This window comes from Aotus nancymaae, unplaced genomic scaffold (genome assembly GCF_030222135.1).
Source record: "Aotus nancymaae isolate 86718 unplaced genomic scaffold, 86718_ANA_hifiasm-v0.15.2.pri h1tg000108l, whole genome shotgun sequence".
In the NCBI taxonomy this organism is placed as follows: Eukaryota; Metazoa; Chordata; class Mammalia; order Primates; family Aotidae; genus Aotus; species Aotus nancymaae.
The window spans coordinates 12,899,308-12,917,311 of NW_026988523.1; the positions used below are offsets into that span (position 1 = coordinate 12,899,308).

The window sequence follows — 18,004 nt, forward strand, 5'->3', positions numbered from 1 at the left end:
CTACTCAGGAGACTGAGGCAGAAGAATTGCTTGAATCTGGGAGGCAGAGGTTGCAGTGAGCCGAGGTCACGCCACTACACTCCAGCCTAGGCGACAGAGTGAGACTCTGTCCCCACCCACCCCACTAAAAAAAAAAGTAAGGAAAAAGCTAGAGCAATTGTTGAAAGTTTAAAGTTGGCAGTTTAAAGTAAGGGAAGTTCCTCTTTGAGTTCTTTTCATTTTTTTAGGGAAGACCACCTTAGGTGTTTAGTAAAGAAACAATGAGAAAGCTAGAAAGAAGCATATGAAGTTGTGATCAGAGAGTAGTGGTTTTCCAGTACTAGGTATCATTGAATAAAAGAAAAATTCCTGCCATCAAAGTGGAAGAGATGCTTTAAAAATCATTTAGAGTAGCAGTGACTTCACTTATCTGAGGCAGTATGAAGAAGCAAGAGTTGGTCAATAATTGGAAAAGTAGATAATCTCTTGTATTAGTTTCCTTTGGTTGCTGTAATAATTAACCACAAACATGGTAGCTTAAAACAATAGACATTTATTCTTCTCTCATAGTTTTGGAGGCCAAAAGTCTGAAATCAAGGTGTCTGCAGGGCTACCTTCCTTCTGGAATTCTGGGGGAGAATCTGTTTTTTGTCTCTTCCAGCTTCTGGTGGTTGCTGGCTTTCTTGGCTTGTGGCCACTCCAGTCCATGCCTCTTTACCTTGTTCTTTGTCCTCTGGATATCTAAGGACATTTGTCATTGAATTTAAGGTCTGCCTGGATAATCCAGGGTGATGTCTTCTCAAGATATATAGTTACATTACAAAGACTTTTCCCCAGTAAGATCACATCACGGATTCTAGGGATTTGACATAGCTATCTTTTTTTTGGTGGAGGGGAAGGGATGCTTTTGTTCCTACCATATTCTTAAGAGAATTTATTTTTTGTTTTAGAGACAGGATATTACTCTGTCATCCAGGCTGCCGTGCAATGGCACAATCATAGCCCACTGCAGCCTCAAACTCCTGAGCTCAGGAAATTGTCCCGCCTCAGTCTCCCAAGTAGCTAGGACTACAGGCACATGCCACTGTGCCTGGATAATTAAATTTTTTTTTTTTTTTTTTGTGGAGACAGAGTCTCTCTATGTTGCCCAGGCTGATCTTGAACTCCTGGGCTCAAGCGATCCTCTCACTTCCACCTCCCAAAGTGCTGGGTTACAGGCATGAGCTACCATTCTCAGCCTACCATGTTCATGCATTTACATTTAAAAAAATACTTTTTAATGTTCTTCAAATTGTGAACTAGAGCTTGAGTTCCAAATGAGGCATTTGCTTCAAGTGTTTCTACCTTCTGTATTGTGAAAGGAGCAGTCAAATGGTGTCAAAGAAAAATTCAGGTATGATCCCAGAAAGTGAAAAACAGGCCAATAGATATTAATCAGACTGGAGTGTATAAAATATAGTAAAGGACCATTTATCTGCCTCTAGTGAGAGTTACCTGCAAAATATTCCAAGTTATCCCTCAAATTAATCTTTATTTCTGATATCCTTCCTGGGGGAAACAAAGACCACAAATCTCGTTTTAGTACACAGGATCATTGTATTCCCCTCCCCTAGTTTTTTCTGATTATGGAACTTTTTAAAGACATACGAAAGTAGTGAGGATGTATAAAGAGCCCCACTTTTCAGTAATCTCGCTTTAACCATTATCAGTGGAAGGGCTAATCTTGTTTCATCCCCACTCCTGATTGTTGTATACACACACACACACACACACACACACACACACACACACCGTATTTTATCCATTCATCTGTTGATTCCATATCTTGGCTATTGTGAATAGTGCTGCAATATACATGTTGGTGCTGACATCCCTTTGATATATTAATTTCTTTTCTTTAGCTAAATAGCTGGTAGTGGGATTGGGGGATGGAGTGGTGGTTCTGTTTTTAGTTTTTTGAGAAACCTCCATATCTTCATTGTTCACAGTGGCTGTAGTAATTTACATTCCCACCAACAGTGAAGAAGAGTCCCCTTTTCTCTGCATCTTCAGCAGTATTTGTTTCTTTTTTTTTCTTTTTTTTTTTTTTTTAATAATAGTTATTCTGACTAGGGTAAGTTGATAGCTCATTTCCCTGACGATTAGTGATGTTGGGCACTTTTATCATCTACCTGTTGGCCATTTGTATGTCTTCTTTTGAGAAATGTCCATTCAAATCTGTTGCCCACTTTTTAGTGGGATTATTTGTTTTTTCATTATTAGTTGTTTTGAGTTCTTTGTGTATTCTAGATACTAGTTGCTTGTCAGATGAATAGTTTGCAGATATTTTCTCCCACTCTGCAGGTGCTCTTTTCACTCTGTTGATTGTTTCCTTTGCTGTGCAGAAGACTTTTGGTTTAATACAGTCCCATGTGCTTGTTTTTTTTTTTTTTTTTTGCTTTTGTTGCCTGTGCTTTTGAAGTCTTAGCTGTGAAATGTTTTCTCAGACCAATGTTCTGAAGCATATCCCTTTGTTGTCTTCTGGTAGTTTTATAGTTTTAGGAGTTACATTTAAGTCTTCTATCCATTTTGAATTGATTTTTGTGTGTAGTGAGAGAGGGGGATTTCATTCTTCTGCATATGGATATCCAGTTTTCCCAGCACAATTTTTTGAAGAGGTTGTTCTTTCTCCAGTGGATGTTCTGGAGCATTTGTTGAAAGTCAGTTTTCTGTAAACATGTGGATTTATTTTTGGATTCTTTATTCTGTTCCATTGGCCTGTGTATATGTGTTTATTCCAGTATCTTGCTATTTGGGTTACTATAGCTTTGTAGTATATTTTGAAGTCAGGTAATGTGATGCCTTCAGCTTTGTTCTTTTTGCTTGGAATTGCTCTGGTTAGTCAGAATCTTTTGTGGTTCCATGCAAATTTTGGCATTTTTTTTTTCTATTTCTGTGAAGAATATAATTGCATTTTGATAGGGACTGTACTGAATTTGTAGATTGCTTTGGGTAATATGGTCATTTTAATGCTATTAATTCTTCTGACCCATGAGCATGGGATATCTTTCTGTTTGTGCCTTCTTGACTTTCCTTCATTGGTGTTTTGTAGTTCTCATTGTAGAGGCCTTTTGCCTCCTTGGTTAAATGTATTCCTGGGTAGTTTTTTTTTTTTTTTTATACCTATAGTAAATGAGATTGCTTTTTATCAGTTAGTTCATTATTGGTGTATAGAAACACTACTGATTTTTTGTATGCTAATTTTGTACCCTACAACTTTATGGAATTTATCAGTTCTAAGAGTTTTTTTGGTGGAGTCTTAAGGTATTTCTGTATCTAAGATCATGTCATCTATAAAGCAGAACAACTTGACTTTCTTGTTTCCAATTTGGATTTCTTTTTATTTCTTTCTCTTGCCTCATTGCTGTGGCTAGGAATTTCAGTACTATGTTGAATATAAGAGTGGTGGAAGTGGGTAGTTCTTATAAGGAAGGCTTTTGCCTTTCCTTCTTCAGTATGATGTTAGCTGTGGGTTTGTCATATATGGCCATTATTATGTTGAGGTATGCTTTTTCTATGCCTAGTTTGTTGAGAGTTTTTATTATGAAGGGACATTGAATTTTATCAGATACATTTGTGTGTGTCTATTGAGATGATCCTGTGGTTTTTGTTTTCTTTTCTGTTGATGTGATATTTCACAGTTATTGATTTGTGTGTGTTGAGCCATCCTTGCATCCCTGGGATAAATTTTTCTTGACCATAGTGTATTACCTTTTTGATGTATTGATGGATTTTGTTTGTTAATATTTTGTTGAGGATTTTTGTTCCTGTGTTTGTCAGAGATAATTAGCTTATAGTTTTTTTGTTGTGTCTTTGTTTGATTTATTATTATGGTAATGCTGGCCTTGTAGAATAAGTTAGGAAGAGTTTTCTTCTCTCCAATTTTTTAGAATAGCTTGAGGAGAATTGTTGTTAGTTCTTTACAAGTTTGGTAGGATTCAGCAGTAAAGCCATCCAATCCTAGAATTTTTTTGGTTGGGAGACTTTTTATTACTGATGCAGTCTTACTATTTGTTATTGGTCTCTTCAGGTTTTCTGTTTCTTCCTGATTCAATCTTGATAGGTTGTCCAGGAACTTACTCATTTCCTCCAGGTTTTAAAATTTGTTAGCATTAATTTGTTAATAGTAGTCTGTAATAAGTTTGTATTTGTGTGGCATCAGTTGTAATATCTCCTTTTTCCTTTCTTATTTTATATGAGTCTTCTTTTTTTCTTGGTTAGTTTGGCTGTAGTTTATCCATTTTATTTTTTCAAAACCTTTTTATTTTGTTCATCCTTTGCATATTTTTTTAGTCTCTATTTTTATTTACTTCTACTCTGATCTTTATTATTGCTTTTCTTCTACTGATTTGGGTTTGGCTTGTTCTTGATTTTCTAGTTCGTTGGGGTGTATCATTAAATAATTTGAAATCTCTCTACTTTTCTGATGTAGATGTTTATTGCTATAAACTTTCCTCTTAGGACTGCTTTTACAGTGTCCTGTAGGTTTGGGTATGTTGTGGTTCTATTTTCATTTGTTTTAAGACATTAAAAGTTTTTTTTTTAATTTCTGTATTGATCCAGAATTGAGAAGCATGTTGGTCATTGAGGAGCATGTTGTTGAATTTTCATATATTTGTGTAGATTCCAAAGTTTCTCTTGTTATTGATTTCAAGTTTTATTCCATTGTGGTCTGAGAAGTTACTTGACATGATTTTGATTTTTAAAAAATTTTTATACTTGTTTTGTGGCCTATCATATGGTCTGTCTAGAGAATGTTCCATGTGCTCATGAGCAGAATGTTTATTCTGTGCCTGTTGGGTAAAATGTTCTATAAATATCTGTTGGGTCCATCTAGTTTATGTGCAGTTAAAATGTTTATTTGTTGATTTTCTGTTAAGATGATTGGTCCAGTGGTGAGAGTGGGTTGTTGAAGTTCCCAACTACTGTTGTATTGGAATCTCTTTCTTTAGATCTAACATTTGTTTTAAATATCTGCGTGCTCTGGTGTTGGGTACATATATATTTAGAATTGCTATATCTTCTTGCTGAATTGATTTTTTAAAATCATTTTTTAATGGCCTTCTTTGTCTCATTTTACAGTGTTTGACTTAAAGTTTGTTTTATCTGATAGCATTTCTTGCTCACTTTTGGTTTCCGTTTGCACAAGATACCTTTTTCCTTCCCTTTCAGTCTGTATATGTCTTTACAGGTGAAGTGGATTTCTGGTAGGCAGCATCATGCTTAAAAAAATCCATTCAGCTAGTATATATCTTTTAAGTGGGGAATTTAATTCATTTTCATTCAAGGTTATTATTGATAGGTGAAGACTTATTCCTGTAATTTTATTCATTGTTTTCTGTTAATTTTATATATCCTTCGCTTTTTTCTTCTGTTCTTACTGTTTATCATGTAAGTTTGGTGGTTTTCTGTAGTGACAACATTTGTCTCGATTTTCTTTCTTATTATTGTGTATCTGCTCTACCAGTGAATTTTATACTTTAGTGTGTTTTCATGATGGTAGATATTATTCTTTAGCTTTCAGATGTAGACTTCCCTTAAGTATGTCCTGTAGGACTGGCTTAGTGCTGATAAATAAATGCCTCAGCGTTTGCACATTTGGAAAAGAAATTTATTTCTCCTTTATCTTTTAAGGATGGCTTTGCTAGGCATAGTATTCTTAGCTGGCAGGTTTTTTTTTTTTTTCTTCCAGAACTTTGAATATATCATCTCATTGTCTTCTGACCTGTAAGGTTTCTAGTGAGAAATCTGCTGTTAGTCTGATGGTGATTACTTTATATGTGACTTGACAATTTTCTCTTGATGTTTTTAGGATTTTTCTCTTTGTCTTTGACTTTTGATAGTTTGACTATAATATGCTTGGGGGAGGACCTTTGTGGGTTGAATCTCTTTGGGAATTATTGAGCTTCTGGATCTAGATAACCAAATCTCTTGCAAGACTTGGAGACATTTTAGTTATTATTTTGTTAAATAGGTTTTCTATGTCTTTGCCTGTCATTTCACCTTCTAGGATTCCTAGAATTAGAATATTTGTCTGCTTTATGGTGTCCCATATGTCATGTAGGCTTTATTTTTTACTATTATTTTTTGGACTGACTGGGTTATTTTAAAAGATCTGTCTTCAAATTCGGAAATTCTTTCTTCTTCTTGATCTAGTCTATTTTTGAAGCTTTCGATTGTGTTTTTTTTATTTCATTCACTGATTACTTCAGTTCTAGAATTTGTTTGATTTTTAAAAATGATATCTCTTTGTTGACTTTCTCATTCAGATCATGAATCTTTTTCCTGATTTCTTTATATTGTTTATCTGTGTTCTCTGGTGTCTCATTGAATTTTTAAAATATTTTTTTAATCACTTTTTAAAAAACTTTGAAGTTCAGGCTTAGATGTGCAGGTTTGTTACATAGATAAAGATATGTCACGGGGATTTGTTGTATAGATTATTTCATCAACTAGGCATTAAGCCTAGTACCCATTAGTTATTTTTCCTGATCCTCTCCATCCTCCTACCCTCTACCCTCCGATAGGCCCCAGTGCGTGTTGTTCCCTTCTATGTGTCCATGTGTTTTCATCATTTAACCTCACCTGTAAGTGAGAACATGAATAGAATGAAGTGCAGTAGTTTAATTTTAATAGTGGAATTGTTTTTCAAGTTAGACTTGTCCCTGGTGTCCTTTGGACTTGAGAGATTCTACCTTTTTAAAGTACCTACATTACCTACATAACAGTATCTGAATAAGGCTGTGGAATATAGGCAGACCTAATTCTCCTCTGTTCCTATTTATAGGTTGTGTGTTGTGAACCTAGAAGGATTGTGCTTCCTGATTTTAGTTTTCTTTTTCTTGTTTTTACTGTACCTCTCCAGAAAACCTACAGAATGTTTATTGGAAACACCTTAGTAGAAGTGTTGTTTGTTGCAAACATAAATCCTAATCATTTGTGCAAAATATTTTAGAAATATTTTAACTTTTGTTTCTTGGTAGGAGACCTTTCAGGATCCAGATTATGGTTGTGGACATCTTTAATATCCATTACTAATTTTTCTCATGGTTTCTTTTTGTCTTTTTGGAGGTGGTGGTATTGGTGCTAACGTAGTGATGTGAGGATGACAGCAGTAGTATTTCTAATTAGCATTTCTTGTTGAGGTCTTTTAGAACACTTAGTGAGAAATTTAAATAAAACAAGTCAAATGAATTTAGAAAAGCTAAATAGACTATTTAGGTATTATATTCAGCCAATACGAAAAAATTGGAAAAACAGATGCATGATTTTTAATTAGCTGCATGATTCTGCTTTTAGATTAATGAGAAAAAGGAAATGTAATTGAACGTCTATTACAAATAGGAGTTTTTGGAATTATCAGGTGGGTATAATCAGTAGCCAGTGGTTTTTGCCTACTGTTTTTGTGGATAGTAGCATCTGACTCTCATGTCTTCTGTGATTTACAAGACTGCATCTAAAGAAATATGTTCAATTTCCTGTTTTTGTCTTGTTTAATAAACAGTAATTCCTCACTATGTGTGTTGGAGGTGATAAAAATTTTGGAGAGAGATAATGGTGACGGTTGCATAACATTATGAATGTACTTAATGCCATTGAATTGTACTCTTACTGTTGGTTAAAATTGTAGATTTAATGTTATATATATTTTACCACAATAAATAAAAGGAAGAAAACATTTTATTAGTAAATATACATTTCTGGAATGATTTAGTTCTGAAGTTTTTTAGATTTTATTGGAGATTTTTCTGGAGATTTTATTGCAAGGTGATTTTTTTTTAACCTATATTCCTGGCATAACTGACTCCTATTTTTAGCCCTAAATATTCAAAAGAACAGGAAAACGTGACTTTGCATATGACTTTCCTTAAATATTTTTATGAATGTTTTATTTGAAATATCATGCAACTAAAAATTACAAACTCTTTCATAAAGATAACGTTTAATTTTATGTTATAAAATTAAATACTGTTTTTTAACAAAAAATTTCCCTAAATGAAATGTCTAATTTGCATTTTTAAAAGATAAATTTTAAATCTTTATCTTCGCATAGCTGTAGTCTTATCAGCATGTAAAGTTTTTTTTTGAGACAGAGTCTTGCTCTGTCACCCAGGCTGGAGTACAATGGCGTGATCTTAGCTCACTGCAGCCTCCACCTCTCCGGTTCAAGCAACTCTCCTGCCTCAGTCTCCTGAGTAGCAGGGATTACAGGTGCGTGCACCACACCCAGCTGATTTTTGTATTTTAGTAGAGTTGGGGTTTCACCATGTTGGCCAGGCTGGTCTCAAACTCCTGACCTCAGGTGAGGCACCTGCCTCGGCCTCCTAAAGTGTTGAGATTACAGGCGTGAGCCACCATACCCAGCCATAAGCATGTAAAATTTTTTAAAAAAAGCAGATTTTTTATCTCCTGGTTAGTGTGTTTTTTAAAACAGCTTTTTTGAATTATAATTGACATTTAATAAATGTAGATATTTAAAATATACAATTTGATAAATTATGACATTTGTATACACTGGTAAAACTATAACCACACTCAAGATAGCGAACATATACGTCACCGCCAAGAGTTTTCTCATACCTTTTTATAATCTCTCCTTCTCACCGCATCTCACTCTATTCCTTCTCAGTCAAACACTCATCGGCTTTCCTTCACTGTTGATCAGTTTATGTTTTCTAAAGTTTTATATGTATTTATACAGTATGTACTCTTGTTTGTTTGGCTTCTTTCAGTCAACCTAATTATTTTGAGATTTCAGAGTGGCAGTGCAATTTTACGTTCCCATTTGGAATGTGTGAATGTTCCATTTTTTCCCATGTCTTCACCAATACTTGATATTGTCATTCGATTTAATTTTAGTCATTAGAATAGGAATGTTGTGTTTTCTCATTATGCTTATAATTTATGTTTGCCAAATGACTAATGATATTGAAACTTTCCCTATTCTTTATTTGCCGTTGGTGTATCTTCTTTAGGAATATATTCAAAACTTCTGCTTATTTAAAAAATTGGGTTGTTTGTTTTCCCATTCTTGAGTTTTGAGAGTTCTTTTTATGTTTTAGATACAAGATCTTTATTAGATGTAGATTTTGCAAAGATTTTTGAGAAGTAGAACTTTTAAATTTTGATGTAGTCCAATTTATCAGTTATTTTCTGGATCATGCTTTTGGTCAAATCTTAGAATTCTTTGCCTAATTCAAGGTCAAAAAGATTTTATTCTCTGTTTGCATCTAAAAGCTTTGTAGTTTTAGGTTTTACATTTAGGTCTGTGTCCATTTTGAGTTAATTTTTTGTATATGGTGTGAGACATGGAACAAAGTTCATTTTTTATATACTCATATCAGTTGCTCTAGTACCATTTGTTGAAAAGACTATCCTGTCTCTACTTTATTGCTTTTGTATGTAGTAGTCCCCCCTTATCTGCTGGGGATACATTCCAAGACCCCTAGTGGATGCTTAAAACTGTGGATAGTAACAAATTATATATATACAATATACAGTATACAAATTATATATATACAATATACAATATTTTTTCTATACATTTATACATACATATGATACAAACATACATACTTTATACATATGATAAAGTTTAATTTATAAATTAGGCACAACAAGAGACTAACAATAATAAAGGTAACAGTTATAATAGTATGTCAGCGTCATTATTCTTGCCCTTTGTGGCCAGTAAGTAAAATAAGGGTTACTTGAACACAAGCACTGAAGTACCGTGACAACCTGATGACTGAGATGGCTAGTAAGTGACTAAGGGGTGGTAGTGTTGTTCCCTAGATGAAGGGATGGCTCTCATCCCAGGCAAGATGGAACCAGGACCATATGAGATTTCATTGTGCTATTCAGAATGACATGCAGTTTAAAACTTATGAATTGTTTATTTCTGGAATTTTCTGTCTAATATTTTCAGACAGCTGTTGACAATGGTAACTGAAACTATGGAAAGTGAAACCATGGTTTGGGGGGCTATTTTATTTGTCAGAAAATCAGGCTGGGCATGGTGGCTTACGCCTGTAATCCCAGCACTTTGGGAGGCTGAGGTAGGTGGATCACCTGAGGTCAGGAGTTTAAAACCAGCCTGACCAATATGGTGAAACCTTGTCTGTATTAAAAATACAAAAATTAGCTGGGCATGGTGGTGTGCAGCTGTAGTCCCAGCTACCCAGCTACTCGGAAGGCTGAGACAGGAAAATAGCTTGAACCTGGGAGGCAGAGGTTGCAGTGAGCCGAGATTGTGCCACCCCACTCCTGCCTGGGAGACAGAACGAGACTCCGTATCAAAAATAATAAATAAAATAAAATAAATCAGTTGTTCACATATATGTGAGTCTATTTCTTGATTACTGTAGCTTTAATAATAGTCTTGAAATCAGTTAGCATTGTTCTTATTCCAGCTTTGTTCTTTTCTTTTTTTTCAAAGTAGTGTTGTCTATTCTAGGTCCTTTGTATTTTCTTATGTATTTTAGAATACTCTATCCATTTCTATTTTAAAAAAAAAACCTGATAAGATTTTTATTGGAACTGTATTGAATCTTTAGATAAATTTGGGGAAAACTGACATCATAATATTTAATCTTAAAACCTGAGAGTAAGATATGTATTTCCCTTTCGTCTTTAATTTCTCTCAGCAGTGTTTTATAGTATATGGACTCTCCATATCTTTAATCAGATTTATTTATAAGTATTCAATATTTTTTGATGCTCTTGCAAATGATAGTCTTTCTATTTCAATTTCCAGTTGTTCATTGCTAGTGCCCAGAAGTACAAGTGATTTTTATGTATTGATCTTATATCATGCAACTTTGCTAAACTCACTTTTTAGTTACAGTAGCTTTTTAAAAATAGATTCCATCAGATTTTCTATATAGACCATGTGTCATCTGCCAATAAAGACAGTTTTACTTCTACCTTTCCAAGCTGGGTGCCTTTTAATTTCTTTTACTTGCCTGGTTGCACTGGGCTGGATCTCTAATACAGTGTTGGATACAAGTAGTGAGAGTGGGCATCCCTTGTTTGCTGAGAGTTTTTATTAGGAGTAAGGAGACATTGGACTTGGTCAGGTCTCAATGATAATACGGCTTTTCTTTTTTAGTTTCTTAATAAGATTAATTACATTGATTTTCACATGTTTTATTGACCCTGTATTCCTAGGATAAACCCCAGTGGGTCATTACATATCTTTTTTATATATTGTTGAATTAGAATTGCTAAAATTATTTTCAGATTTTTACATCTATATTTGTATGTGATATTTTTCTTTGGAAGTCTTATAATGTCTTTGTCTTGTTTTGGTATCAGGGTAATGTTTGCCTCATAGAATGAAGTGGAAAGAATTCTTTTCAGTAGTGTGGAAGAGTTTCTATATAACTGGTATTATTATTTTTAACTGTTTGGTAGAATCCACTAATAAAGTCATCTGGACCTGGTACTTCCTTTGTGGGAAGATTTTAATAGGTGTATTTAGGTTATCTGTTTTTTTCTTGAGTAAACGCTTGATAGTTGGTATCTTTCAACGAATTTGTCTATTTAATTTAAATTTTCAAATTTATTGGCATAAAGTTATTCATAATATTTCTTTATTATCCTTTATATAGTGATAGAAACTATAGCCTTGTCAGCACTCACATTCCTGATATTGGCCATTTGTGTTGTCTTCGTCCCCTTCCTCCTCCTCCTCATCCTTCTCCTCTAGTATCATCATCATCATCAGTCTGGCTAGAGATTTATCAATTTTATTGTCTTAGTCAAAGGACTAGCCACTTGTTTCATTGATTTTTCTCTCTTTTTCTGTTTTTTTTCTTTCTCTCTTCTATAAGAGACAGAGTCTCATCTTGTTGCCCAGGCTGGAATGCGGTGGCACAATCATAGCACACTGTAACCTCAGCCTGCTGGGCTCAAGCATTCCCATCTCAGCCTCTTGAGTAATTAGGGCTACAGATGCATGCCACCATGCCCAGCTAAGTTTTCTATTTTTTGTAGAGACAGGGTCTCACTATGTTGCCCAGGCTGGTCTTGAACTTCTGGGCTCAAGGGATCCTCCTGCCTTGACCTTCCAAAGTGCTGGGATTACAGGCTTGAGCCACCATGCCCAGCCAAGAAGTTGTTTTAATCTTAATGAAAGCTTCTTGAGCTGTGTATGTGGTTCTCAGTTCTTGGAGGTAGCTATCAAGGGAATGGACAGTCCCTAGAGTGGAATGTTATATAATAGATAGATCCACGTGTCTGATAAACTTTGGGCTATATCACCAACAGAGTTTTGGGGTTTTTTTTGTTTGTTTGTTTGAGCCAGGGTCTTAGTCTGTTACCCAGGCTGGAGTTCAGTGGTGCAGCCTCGAACTCCTGGGCACAAGTGATACAAATATGTGCTACCATGCCTGGCAAGTTTTTTTTTTTTTTTTTTTTTTGGGTAGTGATGGGTCTCGCCATGTTTGCCTAGGCTGGTCTTGAACTCCTGGCATCAACTGATCCTACTGCCTCAGCCTCCCAGAGTGCTTGGATTATAGACATGAGCCACCGCATGGCCTCAGATTTTTTATTGTCTAATTTTCAAGCCTGTCTGATCTTGTCAAACTAACCCATTTTGGTGTCATCACTTTTCTTTTTTGTTTGCCTGTTTTGTATTTTATTGATTTCTACTCTTTCTTTCTTTGCTCTGTGCTCTTTGAGTTTAATTTTTCCTTCTTTTTCTAGTTTTTAAAAGTGTAAGCTTTTGTCTCTGCTAAAATCTCTGTTGCTTTATTTTTGGCTGTTAGCATCGGACCTCTGCAGGTGTAAATTTCAGGTTCTAGGCTTCACACCTGGTTGTCAAATTGGTAAATGTTCTAGGCTAAGTGTCTGCAGAAAGTTGTTTACCTCTCTAAGGTTCTTCTCTCTCTGGAGTTAGGCCCTTTACCTCTAGTTTTTGCCCTTTCAGCAGCTATTTGCTACCTTGAAACAAATGACTTAGGTATATTATTCAGTTTTCTATTTAACTTGAAGGTTGTAGTTGGCCTCCAGGTCCTCCTTCTTGCCTGGAAGTGGACCCTCCTTAAATGGCTTATTTTTCAATATTCAGTAATCTGCTCATCTTATAGAAGCTCATATTGATTCACAAAAGCAAGCCGTGCCAGCCATACCAAATTTTCTTTTCTTTTCTTTTTTTTGGAGATGGAGTTTCACTCTTGTCACTCAGGCTGGAGTGCAATGGCATGATCTCGGCTCACTGCAACCTCTTCCTGCTGGGTTCAAGTGACTCTCCTGCCTCAGCCTCCTGAGTAGGTGGGATTATAGGTGCCTGCCACCATGCCTAGCTAAATTTTGTATTTTTACTAGAGACAGCGTTTCACTATGTTGGCCAGGCTGGCCTCTAACTCCTGACCTAAGGTGATCTGCCCACCTTGGCCTCTCCAAAGTGCTGGGATCACAGGTGTGAGCCACTGTACCCAGCCCTATTTTTCTTTGGAAGTTAGTTCTCTTAATTGAGTAGGAGAATGTCATGGGCATAAAATTTAAGAAGACAGTTTTTTAAAACCTGTCATGCTATTCTTATGGAGTATTAAAATATGTGAGATGAATGATAATATAGTTGAGGGATTTCTAGCTGTTTGAACAACTTAGAGCCAAAGAGTATGGACAGATTAGTGGCAGCCAAGTGTTTTTATCTGAGCATGTACCTCAGAACTACCCAGGGATTGTTAAAAATATGCAAATACCCAGATCCTAGTCTATATCTCCTACATCAGAATGTTGGGTGTGGACTGGGAAATATTATTTTCAAAATTTTTTTAGAGTCTGTGATGGAAACTTCTGGCTAAGAATGATGAATTAAATTTAGTGGTGTGCTGGAACTGTCTCACACAAGATTATGATAATTGTCTGCATCTCTTCTCAACCCTGTGTTCACTGTTGGTAACTTGAAATTGACCACGATGGGAATATTTACACTATAGAAATTGGCAAACCTGCCCACCACCCCAGAAAACATTTTCTGTTAGGTTAGTACAAAAGTAATTGTGTTTCTTGCCATTGAAAGTAATGGCAAAAACTGTATTTACTTTTGCACCAACCTGATAGTTACATTTAATAGAATTCAACAGATGTGAAGTTTAAAAAAATCTGTAGGATAGAAGAATGGTAGCATGATTACAATTAACATAATCTAGGGCTTTAGCTGTTTCTTTGGTATGAGCCTTTAGTAAGATACAACTTTAAAAAACATTAATGCTATGTATTAAGTTTTATACAACAAAAAAAAAGGGATAGTACTACTGTGCAGAGCATTGATCAGACTGTCCTTTTCTGGAGTACTGGGTATTGGTTATAGGTGCTGTGTTTTTACTTTTTGAGAAATGAGCCATCAGCACATGGGAATGGGTTTGAAAATTGTTGTAAAGATAATGGTTGAAGAAAAGTTTAACAGAGAACTTAGGAGATACTTCATAGTTCTGATAATGAAACAAAATTAGAATCATTTTATATGACCACATAAAATAGAATTTGGATCAGTGGGTATGGAATAAGAAATTTTGCTTGTTAGAACTTTCACATAGTTAAATTTGCCCCCATTTAAAATTGTTGGAGATGTTGTAAGTTTTGGAATTGAATGTTATATAGCTACCACATTGAGGAGAATTTTTGCATTTGGCAGGAAGATGGACTAGATCAGTGATTCATTAACTGTGGTTGCACATTAGAATTGCCTGAGCAACATTAAAAAACAAAACTCTTGATGAACAGACTGCATGCACCCTAAGCTGACTAAATCAGAATCTTGGGACTCTATCTATCTATCTATCTATCTATCTATCTATCTATCTATCTATCTATCTATTTTTTTGAGACAGGGTCTTATTCTGTCGCCCAGGCTGGAGTGCAGTGGCATGATCTTGACTCACTGCAACTGCTGCCTCCTGGGTTCAAGCAATTCTCCTGCCTCAGCCTCCCAAGTAGCTGGGATTACAGGTGCCTAACACCTCGCCCAGCTCCTGGCTAATTTTGGCATTTTTAGTAAAGACAAGGTTTCACCATATTGGCCAGGCTGATCTCAATCTTCTTACCTTGTGATCAGCCCACCTCAGCCTTCCAACGTGCTGGGATTACAGGCGTGATCCACTGCGCCCACCTGTATCCATATTTTTAAAAGCTCTTCAGTTCATTATAATGTGCAGCAAAGTTTGAGAGTCACTGAATTAGAATATAATGTATTTTTCCAGCTTAATTTTACAACATAATTTTGACCATTCAATGGTAACACTTTGTTTACCTGGAATAGATTTTGAATGATCTGCATTTGTAAAATATATAGAAAACCTGGGATATATAAATACCAAGGAAATGTAGAGACATAGATTTACTGAATCTGAGAACAGAGGTTCTAATTCTGGAAACACTATTTAAATATTTGGTAATTTCATAATGATTATCAGTAATTGACTTAAAGTCCAATATGATTAAATAAAAATGCATTTTAAAAATTGATGAAACAATGAAGGAAAAAGTTAGAAGTATATTTAGAATTTTATTTCTTATGGTTAAAATGTGACTGATCACATCAGTAAAATGTTAATAATTGTTGAAGCTGACCACTGACATGTTGGGACTTAGTATATTCTCCATATTTTATACTTTATTAGTTTTAAAATTTCAATAAAAAGCTAAAAAAAACCCAAAAATTAAAATACTGCTTGTCTTATATCACATTGAAAGGAAATGTATAGCTGGTATGTCCTAAAAACAGAATGCATTAGAATTTAATATTCTTTTAAAATTGGTTCCCATTTAATTTTATGTGATTATATATTTCTAGGAAAAACAAATTATTGGCATTTTAATATTGGATGCTTGGAGCAGAGACCCTTGGAAGCTCACAAAGCTCTGTGAAATTCTATGAGAATATTAGTGTCTAAAGTAGCAGAATATAGATTATATTTGCTAATAATATGCAAAGAGAGAGTTGCTCCTCTGGCCAGAAAACCCTGTGGTGTACAGAGCTCAGTGTCTTTAATAAATATTGTGATAATTTGTAGTTCTTTTTCATACAGTAGTAGAGTGTAGGGGTCATGCCTTTAAGTAATGAATTGATGAATGCAATCCCTGTTCCCCAGCGTTGGGATGATGTGAGGGGGAGCTTCTTTCCCCTTCCTCTTCCAATTTCCCTGAGTTTCTTCTCTCATGTGTGCCCACTGCCTCTCTGTCTTAATCCTTGTCTTTCTTCCTTTCGCCTACTCCTCTGTCTTCATATCTGCATCTATCCTTGCCTGTCTTCCTCCTTGACAGTGTTAACTTGTCTGTTTGACTCACTCTTCCGTCTTTATCGTTCCTGTCTTCCTAATTCTGTCTTTTTTTCTGATCCTCTCTCTTCTGTGTCTCCCCTATTTGCCCCCCCGTTTCAGTCTACCCATTCATTGTCTCCCCTCCTTCGCTGTTGGTCAGTCTGTTTCTCCCTGTCCCTGCCTTTTGGTCTGTCTTTATCTCCCTGTCTATGTGTCTCCCTGTTCATCATTTTGTCTCTCCTTATTCATCTTTCTCTATGCATGTGTCTCTTCCTGACCATCTGTCTCTGTTCCTTCTGTTTTTGTCTTGTTTGCTTTACTGTTTTCTCTGTGTTCTGTTCTAAGCTATCTTTGTTGCTCTCTCTTGCTCCCTCATGCCTCTTGTCTTTGTTTGCTCTCCCTGTATGTCCCTTACTCTGTTTTTCTCCCTTGCTCATATCTGTTACTTGTTCAGTCTCTGTCACTAGCTTTTCACCCATTCTTTCTCAGAATAGAGTAATTGCTGATAGCCAGTTTACCTCAGGAGCCCAGACTGTGCACAGAGATGTCCTGGGGTGCCATAGGATTACCAATGGGATATTTTACATTTTTTAGAGAAATATGGTATTATTTGACATCTGTTGGGAACTGCTAAAACTATTAGTGCAAGGTAATTAACAGTTTTGACATTAGATCTCACTAAACTGAGAGCCTTTTTTGGTTAAATGTCATTCAAATTTAGGAGGCCAGGTGGCTGGGTGTGGTGGCTCATGCCAGTAATCTCAGCACTTTGGGAGGCCCAGGTGGGTGGATCACCTGAAGTCAGGAGTTTGACACCAGCCTGGCGAATGTGGTGAAACCCTGTCTCTGCTAAAAATACAAAAATTAGCCCGGCGTTGTGGTGGACATCTGTAATCCCAGCTACTCGGTAGGCTGAGGCAGGAGAATTGCTTGAACCCGGGAGGCAGAGATCCCAGTGAACCAAGATTGTGCCATTGCACTCCAGCCTGGGCTGTAAGAGTGAAACTCCATCGCAAAAAAAGAAAAAATAAAAGAAGGAGGCCAAGTGCAGTGGCTTATGCCTGTAATCCGAGCACTTGACCAGCCTGGCCAACATGGTGAAACCCTGTCTCTGGTAAAAACAAAAATTAGCTGGGGTATGGTGACGTGCACCTGTAATTCCAGCTACTTAGGAGGCTGAGGCAGGAGAATCGCTTGACCCAGGAGGTGGAGATTGTAGTGAGCTGAGATCACACCACGGCACTTTAGCTTGAGTGACAAGAATGAAACTCCATCTCAAGAAAAAAAAAAAAAAAAAGAAGGAAATTCTTCCATTTTGCACTGACACTGGTGAAATCCAGGTTGAATATTCAATGTTTTAAATGACTTTATCATACCATTTTTTTTTATGCCATTTGTTGAACGGTAGCTAACAAGTCTGAGAGTGTTGGATTTGACAGACTGTAGTTTGACTCAGGTGGTTCTTAATTGGTCTGGAATGTCATTTGGCATAAAATATTAAAGTAAGTTTTGAGAAAAGGGAAAAAAGAAATTGTGCCTGCCTTGGATTTGAGCAGGGATTGAACCTGTCATTTTACTCCTGGCTATGCGGTTCATAGTTTGGAAGTCATTGTCCTACTATATGTAAAAAGTGTCTTTCTAAAATTTATATTTTGTTATACAGCTGACCCTTGAGCAACACAGATTTGATCTTTGCAGGTCTACTTACATTGGATTTT

General features: G+C 35.9%; 1 protein-coding gene across 1 annotated transcript in view; it reads left to right on the forward strand.

Annotated features, from left to right (window-relative positions):
• Positions 1–18,004, forward strand: part of XPR1 (xenotropic and polytropic retrovirus receptor 1) — a 254,560-nt gene that overhangs the window by 61,384 nt on the left and 175,172 nt on the right. The window lies entirely within an intron of this gene.